The following is a 20,828-nucleotide window of genomic DNA, read 5'->3' as shown; positions in this document are numbered from 1 at the left end:
TATTCACAACAAGTGAAAATAACTCAAGAGTTCTTAATGTGCAGTTGCTTCCTATCTCAAGGGGGTTGCATCATGATCAGAGCTTAAGTATTCACAATTCAACAAAAATGGGCTTGAGGAACTGTGGTATCTTCAACACAAATGTGCCAGGCCTAGTCTAGGCATGGCCAGATAGAGAGCTCTCAGACTATTACAGAGATGTCATTGGTCGAATGAAGAAACTAGGTGGGACTACCATAACATTAGCATTGAATTACTTTTCTGCTAAAAGGCTTGCCTCCCTCACCAGATAAATATCTTATGGAAAGCAAGGATATATTTTAGTCATCTTTATATCCTTAGCATCTCCATAAATGCGTCTCCTGTATGAGTGAATGGAAAAATGAAATTAAGAGGCTAAAATTTCAAACTCATTGTCACTGGCTAACTTTGTGACTTGTGGCCAATTACTGAATTCTTATAGTCCAAAAATATCATTGGTCTGAGCCCGGCATGATTGCACACTCCTGTGACACCAGCAATAGGAAGACTCAGGTAGGAAGATCATGAGTTCAAGGCCATCCTGGGCTACATAGTGAAGCCTTGTCATAAAAAAAAAAGAAAAAGAAAATCAAAAAAAAAAAAAAAAGATTCAAATTTCACCTATCCCAACTAAATTATTCTATGAGAGATTGCTGGGTTACTCAGAACACAGATCAATTATCAACATTATCATTCCTCTCCATCCACCTGCCTTTGCCATGGGGGAACCAGAGAGTATATGATATAGTAAAGTCTAACAGTTAATATCTTTAGTGTTTTTGCAGTATGCTTAAGCTTTTGGAGTATTATGTCAAGTAACACATCCAACAGTCCTAGGTACTGTCTGCTTCACATTTGAACCAGGCAAAGAGGTTGCCTTCCTAAGACTGTTGGGGGTGAAAGAGAAAGCATTTGAACCCAGAAACAGCCATCTCGGAGATGGCTTAGCACTTAAGGCACTTGTCTGCAAAGCCAAAGGACCCAGATTCGATTCCTCAGGACCCACGTAAGCCAGACGCACAAGGTGATGTATGCATTTGGAATATGTTTGCAGTGGCTGGGGGTGCTGCGGGCACCCATCTCTCGTCTCTCTGTCTCTGAGCCCGCCTGACATTGGGCAGAGAAAGCTGAAAACAACCTACTAACAAGTCTTGTGATTTCCTCCCAAAGCGAGGCTAATTCGGAGAAAAGTGGTAAATTTAAGCAGGGGTGTGTCTGCACAACAGAGAAGGCTGTGGAATCCGGCCACGAAGTCGGAAGGGAAGGAAGCACGTCTCACGGCTGGGTCACCCGGGAGACGGCGCCAGCAGGAACCAACAGAAGGAAGGAACGAGACCTGCAGCGGGCCGAAGACGCCGGAAGGAATCAGGGAACGTACCGGAAGTGACGTCACAGGCACAGCCGGGGCTCGGCGGGACTACGAAGTGGCGGGGGACGCGAGCGGACGTGACGCACGGGAAGTTACGCGTGCGGGCGGCCCCGTCGCGATGTGTGTGGCACGTAGAGAGGTCGGCTGGCCGCCGCGCATCTCAGGCAGGTAACCGCGGCTCGGGCTGTGCGGGGCGGAGGCGGGTACGGGTCCGGGTGGCTCTGGCCCGGAAGGTGGCTGCGGCTCATCAGGTGGTAACCGAGGAAGGCTCGTGGTCAGGGGGACCCCGCGCTGCCGGCACCCGCCGTTGGGGACCAGGGCTTTCTAGGAGCAGCCCCCGCCCCGGGTCGTGTTGCAGAGATGGAGTCGGGGGCACTTGCGATGAGCTCACCCAGGGACCCCGTCTCAGCTACCCCGACCCGACCCCAGACCGGGAGCTTATTCCACATCTCGTAGTGTCACCTCTGAACGTGGAAGCCGCCCCCGCCTAGCTCGCTTGCCCGTGGCTTAAAGTTCGTGAAGTTGACAGATGCGTCTTTAATGCTTTTCTCTTGATGGAGAGGATGAAGTGATTATTCACCTTCCTTCGGATTCGTAACTTTTCTAGGAAGAACTTCCAAGGGCAGTGATTCCAAGGAAGTGCTTTTTAGTGCCTTTTTTTTTCCGAGATAGGGTTGCACTCTGGTTCAGGCTGACCTGGGATTCACTGTGTAGTCTCAGGAACTCATGGTGATCCTCCTACCTCTGCCTCCCAAATGCTGGGATTAAAGGCGTGCGCTACCACGCCAGGCTAATTTAATTTTTTTGTTTTTGTTTTTGTTTAGTTGCCAGGAGAGAAAGGGTCAGTGGTCGTGCCAGCGTCTTCCACAGCAAATGAACTCTACATGCATTTGGCACTTTGTGCATCTGGCTTTCATGGGTACTGGGGAATCCAAGAAACTACGTTTAATCATTGGGCTGTCTCTCCAGCCCTCTTTCTTCACTCTTTTTCTAAAGAAAATGTTTTCTTGTGTTAGGGTACTAACATTTAAGAGGCAAACGAAGAAATATATAGCCACAATGAAAATAGTAACTTATAAAAATCCAGCCAGGTTTCATTTGCTGTGTGTACACGTGAAAAGCAGTTGTAGGACGCCTTCCAAAGAATTACACCTTGAGGATTAAAGTGTTTCTTTGGTAAAAAGAAAATCTGTAAATGTAATAAAGAGTGAGAATGCACCTAAAAAACAAATGCTTCAACCAGAGTGTTTTGGGTGTCAAATGGAATACAGGGCAGATGACACATCAAACTGTAATCAGATCTGTTCATGAGTCACCACCAGCACCAGTCACAGTGAGTGTATGGGCTGTCCAGTGAAATGATAGCTCTTTAGAGATTCCAGGATTTTGTTGTTAGGTTGGATAGAAGAGAATAGAGAACTATGAATTCAGGTCACATTGTCATGTTGTACTTTAAAAAAAAAAAAAAAGCTACGCGCTGGAGAGATGGCTTAGCGGTTAGGCACTTGCCTGTGAAGCCTAAGGACCCTGGTTCGAGGCTCGGTTCCCCAGGTCCCACGTTAGTCAGATGCACAAGGGGGCGCACGCATCTGGAGTTCGTTTGCAGAGGCTGGAGGCCCTGGCGCGCCCATTCTCCCTCTATCTGTCTTTCTCTCAGTGTCTGTTGCTCTCAAATAAATAAATAAATAAATAATTTTTTTTAAAAAAAAGCTACTTAGCATTTTAAAAAACTTAAGAGAAACTGGAGAAGTGGCTCAGCACTTAAGGTGCTTGCCTGCAAAGTCTAATGACCTGCGTTTGATATACCAGTATATATGTAAAGCTAGATGTTGGAGCTTATTTGCAGTGACTAGAGACCCATTCTCTCTCTCCTTGCAAATAAGCAAATAAATAAATTTATATAAATAAATAATAAAAATTTTTTAAAGATTTTTTAAGAACCCTAAACTGGCTAGACATGGTGGTATACACCTTTAATCCCAGCACTCGGGAGGCATAGGTAGGAGGATCACTGAGTTCCAGGCCAGCCTGAGAGTACATAGTGAATTCCTTGTCAGCCTGGGCTAGAATGAGACACTTAACTCGAAAAACTAAAGCAAATAAGTAAATAAACAGAACCTAAGCTGTTTTTCCAAGTTGGTTGGACATCCAAAAGTAAACAAGCAAATACATTGTTGCAGTATTTAAATTTTGTATTTGTGAAATTTTAAATATTTTCTAATTTCTGTAAAGTCTTGGTATCCTGTTCACCCCTGTTTTTGTATGCTGTTGCTGTGGTGCCACGTTAGAATACATTTAAATATGATAAAAGGTTATGTGTTGAGATCCTCTAGGTGTCGGTATTGTCTTAGTTTAATTTTGGCCACCTCAGTCATGTTCATTGTCATGCCTATGAGACTTTGTACATCTACATGTCCTTGTGGGATATCTGTTAGCTCATAATGAATTGGACCCAAGTAGTAACTTAGGTGTGTGCATTGACATTTTTGAGGTTTTCAGTTTTGCAGAGCACTGATTTCTATGGACTCTAAAATGGACTTCATATAAAGAAACCCCTGGAGCATTAATGGACAAAAACATGAATCATTTTATATTGTGGCATTCAAATCCTAGCACTTTGAGAGAGGTAAGTTGTTAACTGTTTTGTGTTAGGTGAAATACTAGAAGAGCCCTGCATGGGCCAAGGAAAATACAGGCCTGAATCTCTTGTGTTTTAATCAGAGCCTTTCAAAAAGATGCTTTATACTCACATACATACATATATGAGGCAGTTGTTACTATTTCCTTGTCAAGTTGATCAGAAGCCAGAGTGAAAAGTTTTATTGCTCATGGAATATTACTGCTCTGCTTTTCTGTTTTGGGGAGACTTCCTTTTCCAACACTTTAAGCCAGATAGAAATAAACCAACTTGTGATACTATATCAGAATTAGCCCTCAAATAGTTATCTAAGTCATGTGGCATCCATGATTGGTTTTGTAACAATATGTGTCTTAAATCTTTCAATCAGTCTTATTTTATGTCTTAGTTCTTAAGCAGGAAATGCTCCAAAATGTCTTCTCTTCTTTATCCTGCCTTATTTATACAATTTTCTTTCATCCTTTTTTTCTCCCTTCCCCTGTTGCTATTTTCACATCCTTCTATCGATCTTTCCTGGGGGCTAGGTAAAGTTTTTTCTATTTCAGTTTTCTTACTTCATTATTTTACTAATTTTTAGTACCTTCTAATTTTTTAAATAATATTTGGCATCTTTTAATCACTAAGCATTTAACTTGTGGTTTTTTTTGGTCTCCTTTGGAGATGTGCTGGCTTCTTGTTTGGATTTGCTAAATTTAAGTAACCTGCAGTACTTCTAGTAACTCACCTTGCATGCATATTTGCATTTACACACAAAATTTGCATGCAGGGATTTTTTTGTTTGTTTGTTTGTTTTTTTTTTTTGTTTGTTTGTTTTTGAGGTAGGGTCTCACTCTGGCTCAGGCTGACCTGGAATTCACTATGTAGTCTCAGGATGGCCTTGAACTCTTGGCGATCCTCCTACCTCTGCCTCCCGAGTGCTGGGATTAGCATGCAGGGATTTTTTTTGTTTGTGTGTTTGAAGTTAAAAAATAACAAGTAGGGCTGGAGAGATGGCTAAGCAGTTAAGGTGTTTGCCTACAAGGCCTAAGGACCCAGGTTCGATTCCCCAGTATACATGTAAGCCAGATGCACAAGGGGGCACACACATCTGGAGTTCGTTTGCAGTGGCTGGATGCCCTGGCATGCCCATTCTCTCTTTCTCTTTTTTCTCTCAAACTCTCAAATAATTAAATAAGTATTTTTTAAAAAGCAAGTAGAAATAACACAAATGAAGTTGGGTTAAATTAGTGCCTTATGTAGTACTTTGCAGCTCATAGAATGAGGTGGATCTAGAGGTGCAAACATGGGAGAATCTTTTTCTAAGATTTTTCATGGTTTTTGCATGTGTGTGTGTGTATTCGTGTGTATGTGGAGGCCAGAGGTTAACGTTGGGTGTCTTCCTCAATTGCCCTCTTCCTCACTCTTTGAGACAGGTTCTCTAGCTGAGTCTGCAGCTCACTGGTTTGGCTAGGCTAAAGCCAGTGAGCACCAGGGACCAACCGGCTCTCCCTCCCCAGTGCTGAGATTACCGGTGTGCACCACCACGCCCAGCATTTTACACGAATGCTGGGAATCCAGACAGTCCTCGTGCTTGTGCAGGAATCCCCTTAGCCGCCGAGCCTCCCCAGCCAAGATACATTATTAGCAGGAAAGCACTGTGTAACTGTGTTCAGTATGTTTTCATTTGCGGCTTTAAAAAACATGTATCTGTATACATATATACAAAATTTCTTCAAAGAGTTGGCCGTGGTGGCACATGTCTTTAATCTCAGCACTCAGGAGGCAGAGGTAGGATGATCGCTGTGAATGCGAGGCCACCCTGACTACAGAATGAATTCCAGGTCAGCCTGGGCTGGAGTGAAACCCTACCTCGAAAAAACAAAACAAAAAATCTTCGAAGAACTGTGGACAGAATTTCTTGAAGAGTGAGACTAGAGGTTTAGAGTAGGAAGAAGATTCCTGTTAGGTATACTTTTTGTGGCTTATGTTGTTTTGTTGTGAGCATGTGTTTTGTGTGTGGGGGAGCATGTGCAGAGAGAGAGAGGGAGAGGGAGAGAGGGAGTGTGTGTGTGTGTGTGTGTGTGTGTGTGTGTGTGTGTAGAGAGCGAGAGAGAGAGACCAGAAGACAACTGTGGGTGTTCCTTGTGTTTTATCTTTTTTGAGATATTATCTCTCATTAGCCTGGAACTCATTTAGCAGGCTGGGCTGGTTGGCCTGTGAGCTCCATTTCTTCTTCCTTAGTGCTGCAGCTTTTCAGATGTATGTTATGGAGTCAGGCACTTGACCAGCTAAGCTATCACCATGGCCCTGTAAACATGGATTTTCTTTCCTTTCTCTTTTTAAAAAATTAAAAATGAAACTTTAAAAAACTTATCTGTCTATTATCTGTCTGACATCTATTATATATGTATGAATCAGGGCCTCTTGCTGCTGCAAATGAAAGCCAGACTCATGTACTACTGCACCACTTTCTGTGTCTGGGTGCTGGGGAATTGAACCTGGGCCAGCAGACTTTTTTTTTTTTTAAAGTTTGTATGTTTGTTTGTTTCTTTTAGGTTTTATTTATTTGAGAGAAGCAGAGGGAGAGAATGGGTGTACCAGAGCCTTTAGCCACTGCAAACAAACTCCAGATGCGTACACCACCTTGTGCATCTGGCTTCACCTGGGTCCTGGGAAATCAAACCTGGGTCCTTTGGTTTCGCAGGCAAGTGTCTTAACCACTAAGCCATCTCCGTAGCCCTGGGTCAGCAGTGTTTTAAGCAAGCACCTTTAGCCACTGAGCCATCTCCCCAATCTTCTATATTCATAATGCTAAGAAACAAATAACAAGACTGTAAGATATGTAAAAATAAAAGGATATCTATTATATTATTCTTAATTTTTCTGTCCTAATAAATGGCACTGTGTGGGAGCTGGGGCACACAGAGCCTGACTTCTCAGAGCTGCGAGGAAGATTTGGTGACATGATAAGTGGTTTTAAGCTATCACACTAGATTGTCACTATTAAAGAGAACTTTCGAATACTGAGTGCTTAGTACTCATGGATGCAGTAAAACATAACATGCTGTTGACTTAACAATGTGATACGGATGTTACCACTTCTGCTTGCAAGCTGGGTTTGTATTGCTTTGGCATGGTTCTCCGGAGCTTCTCTGAGAATGGGATGGAGTTTGTTTTATTTAGGAACTCTGTACAGTTCTAACAAGCTTAATTGGAATCTCTGTAGGCTACTAAAAGCAACAAGTTGACTGGGTGTGGTGGTGTATCCCTCCGGGGAAAAAAAAAAAGCAACAAGTTGAAACCAGGTGTGATAGTGCACACCTTTAATCCCAGCACTCGGCAGGAGGTAGAGGTAGGAGGATTGCCATGAGTTTGAGGCCACCCTGAGACTACATCGTGAATTCCCGGTCAGCCTGAGCTAGGCAAGACCCTATCCCAAAAAACAAAAACAACAACAAAAATATGAGTATAATTTGCCTGTATTAAATCTGTAAGTAAATACTAGCTATTATTACTTATGACCTTGAAACTTACTCTACACTGAACCTTTGGCTCTTACAAACTTTAAAAAAACCTTTGGGACTGGAGAGATGGCTTAGTGGTTAAGGCCTGCAAAGCCAAAGGACCCAGGTTCAACTCCCCAGGACCCATGTAAGCCAGATGCACAAGGGGGCGCATGCATCTGGAGTTCATTTGCAGTGGCTGGAGGCCGTGGTGTACCCATTCTCTCTCTCTCTCCCTTTCCCTGCCTATTTCTGTATCTCTCTCTCCAACAAATAAATAAAAATGAAAAATATTTTTAAAAATATAAAAAATACTTTGTATATATGGGCATGTGTGCCACAGCTCACATCAAAGACAACTTCGAGGTGTTTGTACTGTACCTTTTTTTGTTGTTTTGTTTCTCAAGGTAGGGTCTTGCTCCAGACCAGGCTGATCTGGAATTCACTGTGTAGTCTCAGGTTGACCTCTAATTCACAGTGATCCTCCTACCTCTGCCTCTCTAGTGCTGGGATTAAAGATGTGCGCCAGCACTCCCTGCTACTCCATCTTCTTTGAGACTGCATCTTTTGCTGCTACAAAGTGCCAGACTGGCCCACAGGCTTTGGGTTTTCCTGGCTCTGCTGTCCATTGTTGTAAATTTGTTTTCATCATAAATGCATGCACCACTGTGCATCTGGCTTTACATGGGTTTGGGGTGTTGAACTGGGCCAGGGCAGCAGGCTTCGCAAGTCAGCTCCTTTTACTGCTGAGCTGACTCTCCAACATGTCTTACAAGCTTTGTAAGCTTGATATATATTAATGCTAATAATGGTCATGACATGCTTAAATTTAAAAAAAAAAAAGTATAAATGGGGCATTGGGTTATACATCTAATAATCCCAACACTCAAGAGGCTGAGACAAGTGGATCATGAGTTTGAGTGCCAAACTATGCTACATAGCAAGATCCTGTCTCACCCCTCACTCTCAAAAGTAATTCATGTCCACTTTATAAAAATTAAGATATGAAGCCTGGTATGGTGCCAGCATGCCTTTAATCCCATCACTTGGGAGGCAGAGGTAGGAGAATTGCCATGAGTTTAAGGCTCCCTGAGACAACTTAGTCATTCCCAGGTCAGCCTGGGCTACAGTGAGACCCTACCTTGAAAAACTAAAAATAATTTTAAAAAATTAAGATATGAAAAATAATACTGGGAGCTAGGACTGTAATTTAGCAGTAGAACTGATGATTAGCTTGTAGGAGGCCCTCCCTGGGTTCAATCCTAGCACTGTAAAAAGAAAAACAACACAAGAATAAAAGAAAAGCTACATAATGAGTTCCTGGACTAGAGTGAGACCTTACCTCAAAAAAACAAACAAAAAGAATAAAAGAAAAGCATACATCAACCAGAAAAATGAGCAGTCGCCTATTCTGTCACTTGGGATTTTCGTGATAGATAGACTTGATTTTGTAACTGTTTTGATTCTTGCAAGATAGTGTCGGCTGAAACTGATCCTGTATTATTAGACTTAGGGAATTTAGTTAGTCACTATGCTTTCTCTTTAGCATATCAAGGAAAGCATATGACATGCCATTTCAGTCTGGGTGGGTTAGAGTAAAGCCCTAGTGCTGGCCACGTTGTAGTTTTGTAGAGTACTGGGTATAGCTTTGTGTTCTGTTGCCAGAAGACCTAGCTCCACTTTTTTTTTAAGCTTTATGAAGCAAGTTGGCCACAAACTCATGGTGATCCTCTTGCCTCAGGCTCCCATGTGCTGAAATTACAGGCATGTGTGACCATGCCTGGAGTGGCTTCTCTCTTATTAGCTAGGTAATACATGTATTTTCTCTGTGGGTGAGGTTTATTTATGGTCTGTAAATTGGGGGTAAGAGTAGAATCTAATCCATGAGATTGTTGTGCAAAATGCGTAAAGTAGTCTACACTTAGAGCAGCACCAATTAAGTTGGTTGTGGTGGCTAAGGTAGGAGGATCACCATGAGTTTGAGGCCACCAGGGCTACAGTGTATCTTCTGGGTCAGCCTGGGCTAGAATGAGACCACCCTACCAACAAAAAAGAACAAAGAAAATCAGTACAAATTATAGGTGGAGTAAATATTAGCTGCATTATTCTTAATAGTTTTAAAAATATTTGTTTATTTGAGAGGGGAGAGGGAGGAAGAGTAACTGGGTGTACCAGAGCCTATAGCCACTGCAAATAAACTCCAGACACATGTGCCACCTTGTGCATCTGGCTTATGTGGGTACTGAAGAATTGAACCTGGCTCCTTAGGCCTCTCAGGCAAGCACCTTAACTCCTAAGCCATCACCCCAGCCCTTAATTTTTTTTTTTTTTTTTTTTTTTTTGAGGCAAGCCCAACAGGCTGGCCTTTTTTTTTTTTAAATGAGAGAGAATGAGACTTGGTGTTCCAGGGCCTCCATCCACTGCAATCAAACGCCAGATATACGCACCACCTTGTGCGCATATGCAACCTTCCGCATGTGTCACCTTGTGCGTCTGGCTTACATAGGATCTGAGGAGTCAAACATGGGCCCTTAGGCTCCACAAGCAAGCACCTTAATTACTAAGATATCTCTCTAGCCCCTTTAATAGTTTTTTAATTTTTTATTTTATTATTTATTTATTTATGTGTTTGAGAGAGAGAAAGAGAATAGGCACACCACTGCAAACGAACTCCAGATGCATGTGCCCCTTTGTGCATCTGGCTTACATGGGTCCTGGAGAGTTGAACCAGGATCCTGGCTTTGCAGGCAAACAACTACTAAGACATTTATCCAGCCCCTTAATAGTTGTTTCTTTTAATTTATTTTTGTTTTTTTTTTTATTTAGTTAGTTGAGAATAACAGACAGAGAAAGGCAGAGAGAGAGAATGGGCATGCCAGCACCTCCAGCCACTGAAAATGAACTCCAGACGCCTGCGCCCCTTTGTGCATCTGGCTAATGTGGGTCTTGTGGAATTGAGCCTCAAACCAGGGTCCTTAGGCTTCATAGGCAAGCGCTTAACTGCTAAGCCATCTCTCCAGCCCCTCTTAATAGGTTTTTGGTTTTTTTTTTGTTTTGGTTTTTCAAGGTAGGGTCTCACTCTAGCCCAGGCTGACCTGGAATTCACTATGGAGTCTCAGGGTGGCCTCGAACTCATAACATTCCTCCTACCTCTGCCTCCTGAGTGCTTTGATAGTTTTGTTAAAACTTGAAGTTTTCTTGGAGAAAAGGAAGACTTACAGGAGCACACAAATTAAAAGGAGATGGTTACAATGTAATTAAAATTACAATGAAATTAAAAAATTGTCTCCAGGGCTGGAGAGATGACTTAGCGGTTAAACGCTTGCCTGTGAAGCCTAAGGACCCCGGTTCGAGGCTCGGTTCCCCAGGTCCCACGTTAGCCAGATGCACAAGGGGGCGCACGCATGTGGAGTTCGTTTGCAGAGGCTGGAAGCCCTGGCACGCCCATTCTCTCTCTCTCCCTCTATCTGTCTTTCTCTCTGTGTCTGTCGCTCTCAAATAAATAAATAAATAATTTTAAAAAATGCTTCCTTTAAAAAATTGTCTCCAAAACGAGCTATGGTGCACAGTATTAAGCCCATCAACATTCCAACGTGGATGGTGACAAGGGAAAAAGACATTAAGGTGGAAGAGAGACTAGTTAGAAAGAATAAGGGTTCAGTGGAAGGGAAATGGGATAGGAGAGGCAAAGGAAGATAATGGGGGGTTATGGTCAAAATATATTATGTACAGGTGTGAAACTCAATAATAATTTTTTTAAGTGCTAAGGGAGAAGTATAGAACAGATGTCCTGAGGGCATAGCACTCTGGTAGTTACATGTGAAGCTGTAATTTCAGGTGGCTAGTAGCTTCTTTTTAATTACATAGTGCTTAAAATACTTTTGCTATGTTTTTCACCTGAACTTTGCAAAGTGGTTGGAGTTTTTCCCTTTGAAGGCTTTGTTATCTTTTTTCCTCACTCAAAAAAAACTTTTTCTACCCTGGCATGGTGCATGTCTGTCATCCCAGCACTTGGGATGCTGAGACGGGAGGGTAAGAGTTTGGGACTGGCGTCAAGTACATAGAGACACTATCTCAGGGAAAAATTCAAATCATAATTTCCTACCTCAGGTTCTTTCTTTCTTTACTCCAAATCAACTTCATATTATGCTATCTTTCCCAACAAAGATTTTGACCATACTTCCAGAGATTCAAGTCTCTGTAGGGCAGTCTGATATCTTGGCTATCAATCAAAGAGATTCAAGAAATTATCATTAAATCACTTTATCTGTAAGAACTTCAAATTCTGTTGCAATTTTTAGTGAAGACTATTAACCAAAGAGACAAGCCACTAAACCTATATCTTTTTAAATATCTTAATTTCTCTATTCTTTAATATGGTATCTAGTGATCAGATTAATTATTGACCAAAGAGCTTTTTAACTTCCTTGTAAAAATACTTAAACTTGCTAGTAGACTCTTTTTGTGTTTGTTTTCAAGCATCAAGCACGTTTTTGAAGACCATGGCCCATCACCATTAAGCATTCAGGAGTTGAGTATGAATGACTTCTTCAAGACCTAGATCCTCTTCAAAAGCTTCGTGTCATCTGCATTGAACCCTCATACAAGTAAATGCTGAAAGGGACTAAAATTCATGAATACATGTTTATATCCCTTTCTCAATTTCCTTGGCTATCAGGATCCTTTATATTGCTCATATTACTCTAGACAAGAGCCATGCTTTCTAAAAAATAAAAGTTCTGTGGCTACATGTTGTTCAGTAGAGAAGCATAAACTGGCATGGTAAGTTTAGAATAATGTCTCTTATTCTAGCTTATGAAAAAGTTGAATCAGGGTTGGAGAGATGGCTCAGCAATTAAAGGTGCTTGCTTGCAAAGCCTGCCAACCTGGGTTTGATTCCCAAGCATCCATGTAAAACCAGACACACGAAGTGGTGCAACATCTAGCATTCATTTGCAGTATCAAGAGACCCTGGTGCTCCCATACACACACACACACACACACACACACACACACACACACACAAAAACACACAAAATTAGTTATATGAAAGTGAGTATGAAGTGTTAAAAATTTTTAACAGGATGTTCTTAGCATGTTCAAAGCCCTGGATTCAATCTCCAATATCAAAAAATTACTTATACATACATATATGCATGAGTCATATGTAGCTAGATTATACTGTCAGAAACTAAGTGGCTTAGAAAAAAGCTCCCTCAGCTTCAAAGTTGTTTGTTCTTAATTTGTCTCCACCACTGCCTCTTACTGCCTATATAATGGGAAAGCTGATCAGTCCCTCTGAACTTCAACCTTATTGTCCATAAGATGAACCCAGTTTTTTCCCTACCTACTTCACAAGGTTGTTGAGAGGATCAAATGAAATATGCAGTAAAAAGAGGAAATACAGGACTGGGGAGATGGATCACTTGATAAAGCTCCTTCCACACAAATATGAGGACCTGAGTTCAGATCCCTAGTTTTTACCCATGTAAAAACTGGGTGTAGTGCTACATGCCTGTAATCATAGTGCTTGGGAGAAGGAGACAAGGGTAGTAATGCTAGCCAAATTGGTGAGCTCTGGGTTTAGTCTCAAAAAACGAGGTGGAAGAGTGATTGAGGAAGATATATGATGTTAACATTTGGCCTCTGCGTACATGCATTTCCATACATCCACATGTGCCCACACACCATACACAGACACACACACACACACACATATCATGTTAAAAAAAAAAAAAAAGAAAGAAAGAAAGAAACTGGGCAGGGAGATAGCTAATGGGTAAAATGCTTACTGCAAAAGCTGAGGACCTGAATTTGGAGCTCCAGCATCCATGTAAAAATGCCGGGTTTGGCAGTGCCAGCCTATAATCTCAGCACTACAGAGGCAAAGACAAGGAATCCTTGGAGCTCACTGGTGTAGATAGTCTAGCCAAGTCAAGGTTCTAGTTCATCCAGAAACTGTCTCAATAAAATGGAGAGCAACAGAAGATGCCTACTCTTGCCCCTCTGGCTTGCACACACATACAAACATGTATACTCACAAGCAGATCATACATATAGGCAAAAAAAAAAAAAAAAAAGACTAAATATACAATGCAGACATGGGGCCACTGTTACCCCTCTCAAGCCTGGAAAGGTAAGTGGTTCAGCTTCATTTTGAAAACATGTATGCCGGACGAGTGGAAGCAAAGCTGTGTTAAGTGTTTTCTTTTAGTACTCTTTGGAATGCTATCATGGGCTGAGACCGAGGAGGAAGATGATACATTCCTCACTATACAGTGGTATCGATAATGATCCAGAGTAGTTAGTGGTTTGCAAAATTCATTTACTAAATTTTGACCAGCATGTTTTATATAAAAGATCATAGAGAAGAATATTTCACAGCGCATCTCACTGTTTTAGTTATATGTCTGCATAAATGTATGTACTTGTTTATTAAATAAAAGGCATTTGTTTCTTGTGAGTTGCAGTCACTGATTATAAATATAATTTTAACCATAATTCTTTCTACATATTTGGTTTCTTACATTTCCCTTTTCATTAGTTACCTTTCTTGCTGTGACAAAATACCTGATGAAATTGGGACTGAGGAGATTTCTCAGTTGGTACATGTGCTTGCCACATAAGCTTTAGGACCAGAGTTTGATGCACAGTACCCACATTCAAAGCTGGATGTGGCCACAAGTACCTGTAGTTGCAGTGCTGTGGATTTGGAGACAGGCATATACTATTGGCTCACTTGCCAGTCAGTCTGGTGAGCTTGAAGCCAGTGAGAGACCCTGTCTCATAAAAGGTGACAGCACTTGAGAGGAACAACCCCCGAGGTTGTCATCTGGCCTCCACTTGCACATGCATGCCCTTGTTCCACAGACATATACACATTAAAAATGTTTTGCATGGAGCATGGTGGTGCACACCATTAACTGCAGCACTGGAGAGACAGAGGTAGGAGGATCACAGTGTTAGAGGCAAGCCCAGGACTACAGAGTGAGTTTGAGGCCACCCTGAGAATACATAATTCCAGGTCAGCCTGGGCTAGAAGGAGACCTTACCCCCCAAAAAACAAAAATTTTTTTAAAGCAACTGGCATTAACTAACTTGTGCAATTATTTCTCTAAAAACAAATATTTAACTCTTGGTAATGTCACTGGTTAGAAATAGATGGCTGATTTCCAGTACTTCTGAGCAGTAGGGAACAGTTTTTTTCTCTAACAGTTGGACACTGCAATTCCTGGATGAAGAAATAGTTCTTTCTTTGGTAAACTGAAATGCTATGTTTTGTGCCCTAGTATTGTTTAAATTTTAGTAGAAAGTTATATAAAGTATTGTTTTCTCTGTTTACAAATTATAAAAATGCATACAGTCCTAGCAATGTGACTGTTTGTCTTGCATTGGTGGAGACAGAAGAAATTGCATAGGTTTTGCAAATTGAAGCTGTTATTTGTATAATGTTTGGCAGCTGTGACAGTGGCTTGTTGCTATGTGTGATCAACGCTGTAATTTTTTACCCCTACCCTTAACACCCATAAACCCCTCAAAAATCACATTCATGTTTACTACCTCTTAATGTAGAAAGTGAAAAATCTCAAGACACATTAATTGAGCATCCCTGGTTCTCCTTGGTCTGCTCCCGCAGCACTTCATAAATGGGCTGTGCTGTTACCTGTTACCTTGATTTTTTTTCTATATTCACTTTTCCTTCCGCTAAGCTTATTGCTTTTCGACTAATCCTTTAAAAATAGAACTGAAGGCTGGAGAGATGGCTTAGCGGTTAAGGCACATGCCTGTGCAGCCTAAGGACACAGGTTTGATTCTCAGGTCCCACGTAAGCCAGATGCACATGGTGCATGTGTCTGGTGTTTGCAGTGGCTATAGGCCCTGCCTGGCATGCCCATACTCTCTCTCTCTCTCTCTCTCTCTCTGCCTCAAATAAATAAAAATAAATCTTTAAAAAAAATAGAACTGAAATCTTTTTGGTCCCATGATGTAAATTCTTTTTGTTGTTGTTGTTGTTTTTGTTTGTTTTTGGTTTTAGTTTTTCAAGGTAGGTTCTCACTGTAGCCCAGGCTGGCCTGGAATTCGCTGGGTAGTCTCAAGGTGGTCCACCTACCTCTGCCTCCCCAGTGCTGGGATTAAAGGCATGTACCCCCACACCCCGTTTCCATGATGTAAATTCTTGATATTTTATTGCCCTGAGAATTCAACCTGAGGTGTTCAAATATTATTTGCTTACAAAGATCCAGCCACAGTGATTTTCCAGTTCCCTAAAGATGCTATTGTTTTTTTCTTCATGGATCTATCAGTTACTTTCTTGCTGCTGGGACAAAACACCTGAAGCAGTTTAAGGGCTTATCTGGGCTTATGGTTTTGAGGGGGAAGTTTCATTGTGATGGAGAAGGCATAGCAAGGGCAGGAAGTTGGTTCACATGGTCACATAGCAGAAGTGGCAAGAGTGTGGTCCTAGTACTGGCAAGGGGGCTGGATTACACAATCCCAAGGCCTACTCCCAGTGACACACCTCCAGCAAGGTTACCACAAACTCCACCAGCTGGGGATCAAGTATGAGGCTTAATCACAAATACTTGAGGCTATGTGTGACATTTTATATTCAAACCACCACAGCTTGAATGGTCTCATCCCTGCTAACCATCCTCACTGATTTCACTTTAAATGTTACTTCTTTTTAAAAACATGTTAACTTGCAAATAGTGTATGGGTACACCTGACCTCTTGCCAAAATTGTAAACAAATTGCAAATGCATGTACACGCTATTTTGTGCATCTGGCTTTACTTGAGACTGAGGAATCAAAACCAGGCCAGCAGATGTTGCAAGCAAGTGCCTTTAATCAACCATCTCCCCAGCCCAAATCCTATGTCTCAGAAGAAGCCTTCTCCCAGACCCCAGACTAGATTAGACTTTCCTCCTCTATCATTCTTCTACAAATCATCCAGTTTTTTCCACAACTAGCCTTATTTGCTTAACCACCTGTTAGTCATACCCACCAGACTCAACAACTTTATGAGGACAAGCACTAATGTGTGCTTTATTTGCCACTGTAGACCCAGTGCATGGGAAAATGCCTAGCAAACAATAGATTCAGGATTTGTTAGTGAATTCTTCCTGTAGCTACTAGTCTTTATTTAGATATTTAAGTACTGTGATTTATTTTGGCTTGTCTTCCCTTTATTTAGAAACATCCAGTATCATCTCATTCCACATACAAACCAAGGCCTTGAAGTGGTCTCTCAGGACCTTTCTGATCTGACACTGCTGTTATTCAGTAACAGACTGCCCCTGTCATCCTTGTCTCTTAGCTGATCCTTAGAAATGCCAGGCTGGCTTTTCATGCCTTTGGACTCTTTCTATTTGATATTGCCTCTATGTGCAGTGCTTTGCATCTTAGATATCTATGTGCTGTAACCCTTCATCTTCAGGTCCCTCAGGCCATGACAGTCACCTTTTCAGTGAGACACTCTTTGACTATCATACTTTAATTGCACGCCATCCCTCTTCCCTTTATCTGCATTATTCTCCATGGCACTCATCAGCTGACATGGCCTTCACCGTTATTCTGCCTAGGAAATGACACACAGGAGACACTTAGAATGTGCTTATTAAATGAATGAGTTGAACCTGTACTATCAGGTGTGCATATTCAGGACAATCAGACCTATGACTCAAATCCTGAAGGGATAGTAGGAGTCCAATTTTTTGGTTTTGTTTCTTGGTTTTTCAAGGCAGGGTCTCACTGTAGCCCAGGCTGGCCTGGAATTCATTATGTAGTCCCAGGCATGCCTCAAATGTCATGAAGATCCTCCTACCTCTGTCTCCCGAATGCTGGAATTAAAAGTATGCAACACCATGCCTGGCTTAATTATTATTTTTAAAAAATAATTTATTGATTGATTTGTTAATTTGAGAGAGGGGAAGAGGTAGGGAGAGAATGGGCATGCTAGGGCCTATAACCACTACAGATGAACTCTAGATGCATGCACCACCTTGTGTATCTGGTTACATGGGTACTATGGAACCAAATACACTTACTACTGGGTCCGTAGTAAGCACCTTAAACAGTAAGCCATCAAAAATTTATATTTAAGGGCTGGAGAGATGGCTTAGCGATTAAGGTGCTTGCCTGCAAAGTCTGAGGACCCATGTTCAGCCCAAATCCCACATAAGCCAGATGCACAAAAGTGAAGCAAGCATAGGGTTGCACACGCCCACTAGGTGATGCGAGCATCTGGAGTTTGATTTCAGTGGCTGAGGCCCTGGCATGCCAATTCTCTCAAAGAAATTTTAAAATTATATTTAAAAGGAGAGTTAAATGTATGTTCTACCTTGGTCTGAAGAATACTTCCAGTGACCTTTAAAAATGTTTTAAGATGGGGCTAGGGAGATGGCTTAGCCATTAAGGCATTTGCCTGTTAAGCCGAAGGGCCCAGGTTTGATTCCCCAGGACCCACATAAGCCAGATGCCCAAGGTGGTGCATGCATCTGGAGTTTGTTTATAGTGGCGGAAGGCTGTGGCACACCCTTTCTCTCTCTCAAATAAATGAATAAATGTTTTAAGGTGGGAGACATGCAGAGAACAAAACAAAGCATATAACATTAAACTGGATAAAGATAGCGTACAGAAGACTTTGCACAGTGACAATAGCAGGCTGTGAGTTTGACTTATTTATCTTGTTCAGAAATGATTGCACTTTGTTGTGTGCCATGGGTCACAGATACTTGAGTCAGGAACCTTAGAAGCCCATTTACATAAAAGAAACTATAAAATTACTCTTCTAGAAAAACTTTGTTTTAAAATTTGCTGGTAAAAAAATATTCACCATTCAGGCTGGAGAGGTGGCTTAGCGGTTAAGCACTTGCCTGTGAAGCCTAAGGACCTCGGTTTGAGGCTTGATCCCCCAGGACCCACGTAAGCCAGATGCACAAGGTGGCACATGCATCTGGAGTTTGTTTGCAGTGGCTACAGGCCCTGGTGCACCTGTTGTCTATCTGCCTCTTTATTGCTCTCAAATAAAAAATATATATATTCACCATTCATTGTAATAGCTCTGCTACACCTTGGAGGTGGTAGTCACAGCTGCCATCCTCTGTCTACATCATACAAAGTTGGTAACGAGATTTTTGAAGTCAGCTCTCAAAGATACCAACCGGTCTCTCATCATGAGAGTCCTTGCTGGTACCCACCTTCCTTCTGAGGTTGATAATTGCTTAACTTACATGTTCCTAGGTAGTTGACAACTAAGTTGGAGAGAAAGGAATGAGCAAGGTGAATTAGCTTTCAGGAAAGCTTCCACCAATCTACAGAGCTTGTGGGTAGGTGTGAATGGGAATGTATATAATGTGTATTTTAATGTTGGGTATTTCAAGGAACAGATATAAGGAGATGGTTTGGAATACCACAGAACCATTAAATAGTGAATATAAGGGGAAATTATTTGGTCAAAACCATTAAGTATACATACCATGTTGCTGATTAAGTGATTGTATTATATTGAAACTGTAGGGGGATTGCTGTGAGTTTGATGCCACTCTGAGACTACATAGTAAATTCCAGATCAGCCTGAGCTGGAGATGCTACCTTGAAAAAAACAAAAAAAGTATTTTTTCACTGAAGTTATCCTACATACTGATTTAATGGAACTCTTATTTTTTTTTAATTTTCTTGTTTATTTTTAGTTCTTTATTTGAGAGGGACGGGGGGGGGGAGAGAGAATGGGTACGCCAAGGCCTCCAGCCACTGCAAAAGAACTCCAGTTGCTTGCACCACCTTGTGCATCTGGCTTACATGGGTCTTGGGGAATTGAGCCTCAAACCGGGGTTCTTAGGCTTCACGGGCAAGCGCTTAACCGCTAAGCCATCTCTCCAGCCCCAGAATTTGATTTTCTGTTGTTGTTTTGTTTTTGTTTTTCAAGGTAGGGTTTCACTGTAGCCCAGGTGGACCTGGAATTCACTGTGATCTCAGGGTGGTCTCGAATTCAAAGCAGTTCTCCTGCCTCTACCTCCCAAGTGCTGGGATTAAAGGCATGTGCCACCAAACCCAGCTTGACAGAACTTGATTTTAAGGAATGAAGCATCTCTTCATTTTGATGTTTGATGAGTAATGCGAAGCCTGAGAACAGACAGATCTGCCACCCTAAAAATAGCCCAGAGGCCAGCTTTTATTCTAGCAGAAGTGATGCACAAACAGATCTTCTTTTCAGGAAAAGTGTTGAAGTGGCAGAAAGAAAATATCCCTCAACGAGTTTGCTGACACAGGTTGTGATATAAAGTAAGGACAAAGATATGTTGAAGCTTTTAACTCATTATTTCCCAAACTTTGTTAATTCTGAAGACCAGGCAGAATTAAAACAGATGCTCAACCGGAAGGGTACTGGGAAATGTAATACAAATTAGGCTTTCCCAGACCTAGGTGTAGCTAAAACTTCCTTTTCACTCATAAAACATAAGCCATATATATATTTGGAATAGTCTTTCTCAGAAAATGTTTTTCTGTATTAAAGTAGAAAGTTTATACACACACATATACACCCACCAGAAGTATTTGATATACTCTAAAGCCAGGTAAATGCTAACATCACCCCTGCATCCTCCCTAACCCCATCTTTAATGAGTGTAGATGCTAAAATAGTATTATTCCAAAATTGGTAAATGTGTGCTAAATTAGGTATGTAGAGAACTGAATAGTGTGTACAGCATTGACATAGTTATCAATTATCTTCTGGAAATGATGGAGAATGGGGTTTCAAAGGGGAAAGTGGGGGAGGGAGGGTATTATCATGGGATATTTTTTATAATCATGGAAGTTGTTAATTAAAAAAATTGAAAAAAAAATATTTGTGGGGAGCTGGAGAGATGGTTTAGTGGTTAAGGTGCTTGCCTGCGAAGCCTAAGGAGTCATGTTCGATTCTCCAGGTACCATGTAAGCCAGATGCACAATGACATAAGTTTGCAAGGTCTCACATATGCACAAAGGGGTCTGTGCATTTGGGGTTCAATTGCAGTGGTCGAGGACAGGCCAATTCTCTTTCACACACTGATTCACTAGTATTTTTTTTTTTTAAGGCAGTCTGTTGGGCTTGCTTCAAAAAAAACTTCATTTTGAGGGCTGAGGAGACGGCTGTAGTTAAGGCACTTGCCTGCAATGCCTAATGACCCTGGTTTGATTCCGCAGGACTCAAATAAAGCTAGATGCACAAGCTGGTACATGCATTTGGAGCGGCTGGAGGCCTTGGCAAACCCATTCTCTCTCTGTCTGCAAATAAATAAAAATTTTTAAACTATTTATTTGAAAGAGAGAGTATGGG

General features: G+C 41.6%; 1 long non-coding RNA gene across 1 annotated transcript; it reads left to right on the top strand.

The window, feature by feature from the left end:
* The first annotated feature begins 1,475 nt into the window (after nt 1–1,475).
* On the top strand, nt 1,476–12,438 carry LOC123460891. The gene is made up of 3 exons (XR_006637266.1): nt 1,476–1,558; nt 3,890–4,016; nt 11,990–12,438. It is a non-coding gene; the product is annotated as an uncharacterized LOC123460891 (long non-coding RNA).
* Nucleotides 12,439–20,828: the final 8,390 nt, after the last annotated feature.

Source organism: Jaculus jaculus, chromosome 5 (assembly GCF_020740685.1).
Source record: "Jaculus jaculus isolate mJacJac1 chromosome 5, mJacJac1.mat.Y.cur, whole genome shotgun sequence".
NCBI classification, from domain to species: Eukaryota; Metazoa; Chordata; class Mammalia; order Rodentia; family Dipodidae; genus Jaculus; species Jaculus jaculus.
The sequence above is the reverse complement of the archived record's forward strand: the minus strand, read 5'-3'. Positions and strand labels throughout refer to the sequence as shown.